This window comes from Penaeus chinensis, chromosome 19, assembly GCF_019202785.1.
Source record: "Penaeus chinensis breed Huanghai No. 1 chromosome 19, ASM1920278v2, whole genome shotgun sequence".
NCBI lineage: Eukaryota > Metazoa > Arthropoda > Malacostraca > Decapoda > Penaeidae > Penaeus > Penaeus chinensis.
This window is the reverse complement of record NC_061837.1, coordinates 8977880-8985379: the sequence shown is the minus strand read 5'-3', so window position 1 is coordinate 8985379 and position 7500 is coordinate 8977880. Positions and strand designations below refer to the sequence as shown.

The window sequence follows — 7500 nt, the reverse complement described above, 5'->3', positions numbered from 1 at the left end:
TATTGACTAGACGGGACTGGCTGGCGTTAGACTCACAAATACGAGATGTCTTAGGAACAACAATGTAGCAGAGCGAAGGGGCAGCAGCTGATGTGGCGCCGTCAGAGTAGGCGGGTGACACGTCTAGTTTTTGCCACAGGTTAATGAGCGTGGCGAAGGTATGGTACGCCCGGCCAGATCCGTTTGTTTGTTTGTTTGTTTGCTGTAGCCACCAATTGAGCCACACCAAACAGTCTTGCGAACTACGCTTATCTGGCATTGCTAGTCCGGAATCTTGGCTTAACACACCTGGGTATTGCGGATGGCCCGGTCCAGACGTGGGAGTTAGCCATGTTTAGTGAGACTTTTGTATCTTTTACCTCGTATCGTGTTTATTTTACAAGGGGGGTTAAGGTGGGAATTTGTGCTCGGCAATCTCCACAAACATCGTTGTAGTAACGCCAAGGAATTAGACGTGCTGTTATTTTTATTTTTATTTATTTTTATTTATTTAAAAAAATCCCTGGTTATTGTTTACAGTCTCAAAATTGCCTTGCTTTGTTACTCGCATGACCCTACATGGAACTTGGAAGTCGAGGGTGCGGCAACTGACTGTTACGGAAAAAAAATCGAGAAAAAGTGACCTACCTCAAAAATCCGCATTTTCCGTGGGTGGGGGGAGAGAGAGAGAGAGAGAGAGAGAGAGAGAGAGAGAGAGAGAGAGAGAGAGAGAGAGAGAGAGAGAGATAGATAGATAGATAGATAGATAGATAGATAGATAGATAGATAGATAGATAGATAGATAGATAGATAGATAGATAGATAGATAGATAGATAGATAGATAGATAGATAGATAGATAGAGAGAGAAGGAAAGGAAGTGAAAGTATGCGTGTGAGAGAGAGAGAGGGAGAGACAGGGAGTGAGTGAGTGAATGAGTTAGTGATTGAGTGTGTGAGTTTGTGTAGCGCAAAATTGAGCCGTTTCTTGTCGTTTAGTAGTCATTTAATTGAAGGCGGAGTGCATATGTCAGGGATGAGGCAGTAATCTTGTCGTTCATGTAGGCTGCGATTCATGTGCGACTTACTCTACAAACTACATAAATGAAGGGACGCAGCCTGCCTATTACGGGGGCTACTCTGCATGGGACGCACGCCAAGAGGCTTCAGCTGGGCGGGGACGGGGCTGTGTTTTATGGAATTACACTTCAGTTTTTAAATTAATATGGCGTGGTTACTAGTATGCATGCTGGTTACGTGCTTGCCTGCATGTGCGTGTTTGCGTGAGTCCGCATAGGGTAAGTAGTGCGCGGGTGTAATTGTTGCCGGCCCACTGTTGTGTGTAGAAGCTGTGCGTGAGGGTTGAATGCATGTGAGTGTGCGTGTGTTAGGGGTTAGTGTTGTTGGACTCGCTATTGAAACAACCGCGTGCTTTGTTACATCAGAAATTGGAGGTCTTAGTCTCTTGCTCTCTGGGCTTCTCTCTTATACTCTATCTGTCTCTCTCTCTGTCTCTCTCTCTCTCTCTCTCTCTCTCTCTCTCTCTCTCTCTCTCTCTCTCTCTCTCTCTCTCTCTCTCTCTCTCTCTCTCTCTCTCTCTCTCTCTCTCTCTCTCCCTCTCCCTTTCTCCCTTTCTCCCTTTCTTTCTTTCTTTCTCTCTTTCTTTTTCTCTCTCTATGTGTTTGTGTGTGCGTGCGTGCATTCATGTTTGAGAGGCATTGAAGAAGAAAGAAAGAAAGAGAAAAAGAAAGAAAGAAGGAAAGGGAGAGAGAGGGAAGAAAGAAAGGGAGCAAGAGAAAAAAAAGCGTGTGTGTGTGAGAGAGAGAGAGAGAGAGAGAGAGAGAGAGAGAGAGAGAGAGAGAGAGAGAGAGAGAGAGAGAGAGAGAGAGAGAGAGAGAGAGAGAGAGAGAGAGATAGTGAGAGAGATAGTGAGTGAATGAGTGATTGAGTGAGTGAGTTTGTGAGTATGTGTAGCGCTAAATTGAGCCGATTTACCACAGTTTGAGTGTCATCTGTGTCATCTTGTCTGTTGCATGTCTTCTGGGTAACAAGTAATGAAAAAAAATGCCACTGAGTTGTCGTTTTATTGAAGGCGGAGAGCATATATCAGGGATGAGGCAGTGATCTTGTCGTTCGTGTAGGCTGCTGTGAATGAGAATGGGGCAAGTAATCTTGTGTTGTTACAAGTATGCATTCTGGTTACGTTCCTGCCTGCATGTGCGTATTTGCGTGAGTCCGCATAGGGTAAGTAGAGGGGAGGGGAAAGGAGAGGAGAGAGGAAAGAGGAAAGAGGAAAGAGGAAAGAGGAAAGAGGAAAGAGGAAAGAGGAAAGAGAGATGAAAGAGGAAAGAGAGATGAAAGAGGAAAGAGAGATGAAAGAGGAAAGAGAGAGGAAAGAGAGGAGAGAGGAGAGAGGAGAGGAGAGGAGTGAGGGAATAACTGCTGGGGTAGGAAGTTGGGTCAGAGGAGAAATAGAACGAGAGTGAGTGTGCGAGTCGCCAGCGTCTTGCATGAGTCACGCCTCCAACGTCATGGATTTGCAAGGATGTAGGAGAAATTATGGCCTCAGGCGAGAAAGGGATTTCGCTCGGGCGCCGGTTTGGGGCTACTCTTTCGTTGGTAGTTTCATGTTCATTGCTTTTATATTTTGACGATACTTTTGATTATTGTGCGTAGGGGAATTAAGTGCACTCTAAAGCTTTTTTTTTCAGATAGGGTTTTATTACACGTAAATATGTAATATTTATTCAATTAATTTACGATTCTCTTAATTTTATTTTCAGATTTGCAAAAGAGGATGCATTTTCTCTCTCTCTCTCTCTCTCTCTCTCTCTCTCTCTCTCTCTCTCTCTCTCTCTCTCTCTCTCTCTCTCTCTCTCTCTCTCTCTCTCTCTCTCTCTCTCTCTGTCTCCCTTCCCCCTCCCTCCCTCCCTCCCTCCCTCCCTCCCTCTCTCTCTCCCTCTCCCTCTCCCTCTCCCTCTCCCTCTCCCTCTCCCTCTCCCTCTCCCTCTCCCTCTCCCTCTCCCTCTTCCTCTTCCTCTCCCTCTCCCTCTCCCTCTTCCCCCCTACACACACTGTTTATGTTTGTTTGTTTCTTTCTGCCTGTCTGTGTCGTATTTTTCTGTCTACCAGGCTGATGGCGTGTTGTTCACATTTTTCTATAACCGGGATGGGCCAAGCGGAACAGCATTGGTGGGGCGATTAAATCTAATGAGAATTGAACTCGTGGTTCCTTTACACGTCACGGTTGATGTTTTTTTGTTTTTTTTGTTATTAAAACGGCGACTCTTCGAAACCTGATTTATTCAGAAGCGACGACTTGGGCAAGCAGGAAGCGACGCAGTCAGGCGTGCGCTGGTGGGGCCTGGCGATATGCAAACACGCGGGGCACCAGCCGGAAGGGCGCATGACGGTGGCGCCGCGATCGAGCCCAGGGCGTGTTACGGCTGGAATCGAGAGATCGGCGGAGCTTCCGTGCGTAATTGGGTTTGTTAGTATTCGCTAAGTGGCTGCGGACGTGCGTGAACAGCCGTGTGCGCGGAAGTCAGTGAACTGGGGCAAGAAGGCGCAAGCGCAGGCGGTGAGTGCTTGCTGTTCGGTCTCGCGTGCGTGTGAGGGAGATGATGAATGGATTTCGTGTGTACGGTTGACGTCGTGGTCGTAGGGATGTGTCTGTATTTATGTATGATGTAGGTAGATAGATAGATAGATAGATAGATAGATAGGTAGATAGATAGATGTTAATGTGTCCGTGCGGGTTTGCTTGTGTTGCTTGCATGTAAGAATCTAGTTATGTATGTAATTTTGTATGTATATATTTTTATGGGTGTGTTGATATTTGTACATGCGTACGTATGGGCGAATGCATATATTTGCAGTTGTCTGCCTGTTCAGAATTATGAATGTTGTTTAGGTCAATATGTCTGTATGTGTTACATTATTTCGTGTATTCGAGTCTACGTCTATTCTGTGTGCCTGGCACTAATGCCTTATTCCTACAGAAAGCATAGGATACTAGAGGGATAGGATACAGCCAGAGGAACGCTCGAGTCGGCCACGAAGGAGAGCTCTTGTTTAATGGAAATGTTTATGGCCCCGCCGGCAGCGAGTTCGTTGGGCTGCGGGCACGGCCTTTATGGGGCTCAGGAAATCCCTGGGAGTTTTCTTACACTGGGTCCGAGGGAAGACAGACGGCTGTTGGAGCGTTGACCGTAGTGTTTTTTTTTTTTTGTTGTTGTTTTGCTTTATTGTAGTTGTAAGGAAGAAGTGGCAGTTGAGCGATTTTGGATGGGGGTCACGCTTACACAGTCAGCCACACTCATACACACAGTCACTAACACTCACGCACCAACTTACACTCACATACACGCACGCACGCACGCACGCACACACAGGCACAGTCATACAAACATGTGTGTATGTAAATATGTGCAATGTAGTCTGATATTAACGCCATAACTATATGAATGTAGTGTTTGTAAAAGCGTATACTTGCATACGCATTGTATGAATGCACAGCAGACAGTTAGTCGTTGGTATTACCTGTTCTCTGTAAAAAGGGGGACAGAACTGTTTTGTTCATAGAAAATAAAGGTGAGCGAAATGGATTGTTTTAAAGCCTTGGTGTACAGATTGCCCTGAGGGACGAGTAGCACGATTGCAAGTTGCAGAGTTACAGCTGTTTCGTTGTGCAGGGAGGGAGGGAGAGGGTATTGGAGGGGAGGGTAGAGTATGGGTAGAGGCTTGTGTGTGGGGTGGGATTGTCTAGGGGAGGGAGGGGAGGGATGGGGTGTTGTGGTTGATTCGAGTGATAGATAGGAAGTTGTTGTATTGATTGCATTTTATGCAGGTTAGGCAGGTGATTAGGCAAATTGGTAGCTTGCGTGGTTACTTGTTTTGTTATTATTTTCCAAGGGTGCAAAAGAAATGAAATAGTTACCCTCCTTTTATATGCTCTCTCTCTCTCTCTCTCTCTCTCTCTCTCTCTCTCTCTCTCTCTCTCTCTCTCTCTCTCTCTCTCTCTCTCTCTCTCTCTCTCTCTCTCTCTCTCTCTCTCTCTCTCTCTCTCTCTCTCTCTCTCTCTCTCTCTCTCTCTCTCTCTCTCTCTCTCTCTCTCTCTCTCTCTCTCTCTCTCTCTCACTCTCTCTCTCTCTCTCTCTCTCTCTCTCTCTCTCTCTCTCTCTCTCTCTCTCTCTCTCTCTCTCTCTCTCTCTCTCTCTCTTTTCCAATCCTTTTATATTACAGTTACACACCTTTTTTACCCCCCTACTTACACATTCATAATCAAGATTTATTTTTCCTTTACATCAGTCCTCTTGTATATTTATTAGGAAAAAGTTTTTTTTTTTTTTTTTTTTTTTTTTATTTACATACATTATACATCTGTTGTAAAGTATTTGTGTAAAGCTGTTGTAACATTCTGTGTCGACCACCGGTTTGTTTCCCAAGTCATGAAAGTGTGGATGCATGTGGTTTTATGGAGAAACACCGTCATGTTTTGAGGACGAGTTAGTGGGAGCGAGAAAGACTAAAAAAAAAAGAAAGGGGGAGTGAAAAGACGGAAGGAACACATGAATAAATGAGAAAAAGGGAGGGAGAAGAGGGAAAGGAATTTGTGAAGAGAAGGCTAGAAAAAGAGAAGAACAAGGGGAGGAAAAGAAGAAGAGGAGAAAGAGAAAACACAGAGAGAGAGAGAGAGAGAGAGAGAGAGAGAGAGAGAGAGAGAGAGAGAGAGAGAGAGAGAGAGAGAGAGAGAGAGAGAGAGAGAAAGAGGAAGGAAGGAGAGGCGAAAAAACACGAAGTAAAAGGAAAATTTATTGAAAAGAGACCGGCAGAGGGAACGAGAGAGAGAAAAAAGGCATTGTTAGTTATAAAAGATTTCCAGATTTCGCGTTTGAGGATTTCGCTACAAGAGTGTTCAGTTCAGTGGAAATGTGTTAGAGAATGAGATGGGAGGGGGGGAGGGGGAGGGCTGTGAGTGCTGGAAAGTGGCGGTGGTGATACAGCCCATGTTAAGGGTAGATAGCCTGATGGGTAGATGGCTCGCTGGTGGTATACATGTCGACTTTCTGGTTGAGTGTAGACTTTATGGCTGAGTGTGGACTTTGTAGATGAGTGTCGAATTTGTGGTTGGTTGTCGATTTTATGGTTGTGTCGACTTTGTGGTTGAATGTCGCATTTGAGTGGTAAATAGATAGGGTTGAGAATAGCGGTTCGCCAGATCTTTAACGAAATTACAGAACCAATTCTTCGTCGTGGATGGATTAGAAATGCCAACCGGCCTTCCACAGACTTACAGATTTTAAAATTGCCTTTACGATTCCGATATTGAAGAAGGAGAGAGAGCGCCGCGTAGTCCAGCATCTGCAGAGTCGCGTCCCCCACTCGGCCGGGGAACGACTGATGCAAGCCAGACTGACGCGGGTCGTGTCGGGGCCCTCGGTTTGTGTGTGGAGCCCTTCCCCGACGCGCCCGCGGGTCTTTGCTCGCTTACTTCAGTCTTTCCCTTTTATTTTTATCTTATGGGTTGGAATTGCAGTCGGTGGTGTTGGTGTTGTTATTGTGGTGTTATAGTGGTGTTGTTGTGCTGTTGTTGTTGTCAGTTTATTTGTTAGTGGAATTGTTTTTCATGCACAATTCTTTTTCCTTTGTTTCTTCAGTTACTGCTGCTAATGCTGTTCCTCCTCCTCTTCCACCTCTTCCTACTCTTCTTCCACCTCTTCCTCCTCTTCTTCCACCTCTTCCTCCTCTTCCTCCTTTTCCTCCTTTTCCTCCTTTTCCTCTTCCTCCTTTTCCTCCTTTTCCTCTTCCTCTTCCTCTTCCTCTCTCTCTCTCTCTCTCTCTTTCTTTCTTTCTTTCCTTCTCTTCCTCTTCCTCTTCCTGTTTCTCTTCCCTCCCCCTCCCCCCATTACTACCACTAACGTCCCCCTCGACTTCGTCTTTTTTGCCGTCTCCCTCTCCTTGGAACATTTTTTTTTCTTTTACGATTGTTTTCCTATCGTCGTCTCTCGCATTTTGATCCCTGCTTTTGCGTTCATCTGCCACCGTCCTTCTTCTCGCCCCTTCCCCCTTTTCCCTTTCTGTCTTCACTCCCCCCCTTCCTCCATCCTTCACTCTTCACCCTCCCCCTTTCTCCTTCTTTCTGTCCCTCTTCACCCTCCCCCCTTTCTCCATTCCTCCACCCCTCTTCACCCATCGTCTCCCCCCCCCCCCCATCCCACTGCACTCTCTGCTCGGCTGATTTTATGTTCCTTCCTCCCAAATCGCATTTTCCTCTCCGCAGGGTCCCAGCTGTCACCGTCAGAGTTCTCCTCCATTCTTTACCGCCAAAACGCTCGCATGCACGGGTTTAGACGCTCATGCAAACCAGAAGCAAAATTACAAAGAAAAAAAGGAAAAAATGTGGTGGGGGTGGGGGGGAGGAAGTCGACCGTATCGCCCAGGGAGATGGGAAGTTGGTTGGGCAAAGCTCCCGGACACAAAGACACGTCTTGTACATACATACAGTCTCGAAGACTAGTGTT

The 7500-nt window shown here is 46.2% G+C and overlaps 1 protein-coding gene across 12 annotated transcripts in view; it reads left to right on the top strand.

Annotated features, from left to right (window-relative positions):
- LOC125035472 (tyrosine-protein kinase SRK2-like) overlaps positions 1-7500 on the top strand; it is a 163385-nt gene that overhangs the window by 85446 nt on the left and 70439 nt on the right. The window lies entirely within an intron of this gene.